Here is a 2,550-nt window from a genome sequence, read left to right on the forward strand (position 1 = left end):
AGTACCCCCACTGTACCTAAGATTCCATCTTGGCGCTTGTCACATGCTAGCACTAAGCAAGACGACAGGAGCTCTCTACCATCTACCAAGAGCTTACTGCCTGTCAATCTCAGAGTAAAGGGCTTTGTATAATCCTAACAATGCCCATGAACCAGATAACCTTATACCCATGTCACAAGTAAGAAAACAAAGGCTAAGAGAACTCCAGTCACTTGCCCAGTCATGCAGCTGGTGCTGGACTGTTTGCCAATGCCTCCTGGGGGAACAGAGTCAGGACCCAGCTCAGGGCCCAGCCCACAGGGCTAAGAGATGAGGGGTGAGGGAGGGGGACCCAGGAGGCTGGCTAGGTCCAAGTCATCTAGCTGAACTGCTGGGAACGCTAAGAACCAACTTGGGTAGAAGAGGCGTGGTGAGTTAGTAGGGAGACCAAGGCAAATCATATTTTTCCATTTACTGACTTCCTGACGCGTGATAGGTATCTCATTTCCTCTGAGCCCCCCTTTTCTTCCCCCAAAGCAGGGGCAAACAGAAATATCCTCAAAGGGCTGCTAGGGAGGTTAAAAGAGTCAAGGTCTGTGGTCAGAACTCAGAGGCTTAAGGACATAAGCTCCTCCCTGGGCACCTGCAGAGGCCTCCACTACTTAGTTATCGCCTTGCCTTGTCACTGATTTGGTTGTTTGGGACACACCATCTTCCCACTTGCGAAATCAGAGATGATCCAGGGCCAGAGAGATCTCTGCTATCTGGACCTTTGACATCTGGACCCCTAATGCTGGCAACAAGGGTCTAAGCAGGTTTTGGTTGATGGTCTGAGAGTGGATTCAATCGCAGAGATTTGGAACAGGCCAGTCTCAAGGCAAGCAGAAGGGGTCTGGGGCAGAAACCCCAGAGAGGAGCTAAGATCCTCCACCCCCAGCATAAATTCGAAACCTTTCTCTCTCAACACATGCTCAGGCCCCAATTAGAACACATATACTATCAATTGTTCAGCAAAGCTGAAATGAGGCTTAGAGAGTTTCAGAACCTGCCTGAGGTCTCCAATCTGCTGATTTTGAAGCCTGAGCATTGTCTACCACCCAAACCAGAGACGGAGGTTTGAGGTAGGAGTCCTGGAGCAGGTCTGAGAGAGGGCAGACACAGGGTCAAGTTATCAGGATAGAGAGAAGCTAGGGCACAGGATGCTGGGGCCTGTCAAGCCTCCTAGGAGGGATTAACTGAGAGGTCCCTGGGAATATAAAAGAGTCAGGAGACGGTTGTCTGAGCCCTTGGAGGCTCAGAGGGAGATGGGAAAGGGGATGTTAGAAGTCCTGGGGGGCAGGAGGGGTGGTGCTGGGCAAGGTTGTTAAGACTCATATCTGGGTCCTTGGAAAAGGAGTTTTTACGAAAGGGCCAGGAAGTTGCACCTGAGGCCCCAGCGGCTGCACAGGGAATGGGTGGGGGACTCTGCAGTCCAAGGAGGCTGTGGGAAGACGCTGGGGTCTGCGGGTGGGGGTATTCTCCATCGGGGGGATGCTGGGGCCCTGGGAGGTCTTCACTGGTGGCAGAGGGAAATCTTTGACCAAAAATAACTGGGACTTGCAGGGAAAAGGTGTCTCTGACATTGATGTCAGAGTCCCAGGAGGCTATGAGGGTGGATGCTGAGGCCCGGGGTGGGGTCGTGGAGGGATTTCTAATGGAGTACAAAGGTCTTGTGTTGATCTCTGATTGGTACGTGCTAGGTACTGCAGCTGCTCTGAGGAGTGGAAAGGGGAGGCTGAGACCAGACAATTCTGGCCCTAAAAACTTCAGTAAGCAGATACTGGCTAGGTCCCCAGGTGGGGTTGGGTTTCTCTGACCAATTATGTGGGACCCCATGGAGGCTCAGAGAGTAGATCCTACTCTGATGGAGAATTGGACCCGTTGTGGGAAGGGACAACTGACAATGATGTTGGGGTCCTACGAAGCTGAAAGCCTAACTGAGGATGCTGGAATCCTGAAAGGCTCTGAGGGCAGATTCTTAGGCCTGATGTGAGGTTAAGGGGTCTATGAGAGAAGCTGGAACCCCGGTTGGCTTTTGAAGGCAGAGGCTGAGTGAAGCGTGGGATTTGAGGCAAGACTCTGATGGAAGGGGCTAGGAGCCAACAGGGTCTGCAAGGGCAGATGCTGGCAGAGAGATCTCTGATGGAGGATTGTATGTCCAAACAGTTCCTCCCTGGTGTCTGGTCCCCTGGGAGGCTCTGAGGGAAGATACTGGGGGTTATGAGTGTCTGATGGGGGAGATGCTGAGGCCCGCAAGAGGTACTCTCTGAAGAGAATACTGGGACCATAAAAAAGGGTGCATTCTCTTAAAGTAAAGGAAGTCTCTAAGGGCAGATTCTAGGAATTAAAGCAGTCTTTAAAGGTGAGTGCTATGTGGAAACCTCTGAATAGAAATGCTGGCCCGGAGAGGTTTTGGAGGGAAGATGCTGGGCCAAGGTGGGTTGGGAGACCTCTGAGATGTGGGGGAGTGCTCTCTGACATGGAGGCCAGGCGCAAATGGCCTTTCACAGGGTCTAGACTCCTTCAAAGCTG

The 2,550-nt window shown here is 52.2% G+C and overlaps 1 protein-coding gene across 3 annotated transcripts in view; it reads right to left on the bottom strand.

Moving 5' to 3' along the window:
- UBA1 (ubiquitin like modifier activating enzyme 1) overlaps positions 1-2,550 on the bottom strand; it is a 22,351-nt gene that overhangs the window by 15,405 nt on the left and 4,396 nt on the right. The gene's annotated exons all lie outside the window — the stretch shown is intronic.

Source organism: Neophocaena asiaeorientalis, unplaced genomic scaffold, assembly GCF_003031525.2.
Source record: "Neophocaena asiaeorientalis asiaeorientalis breed wild unplaced genomic scaffold, Neophocaena_asiaeorientalis_V1.1 scaffold1052, whole genome shotgun sequence".
NCBI lineage: Eukaryota > Metazoa > Chordata > Mammalia > Artiodactyla > Phocoenidae > Neophocaena > Neophocaena asiaeorientalis.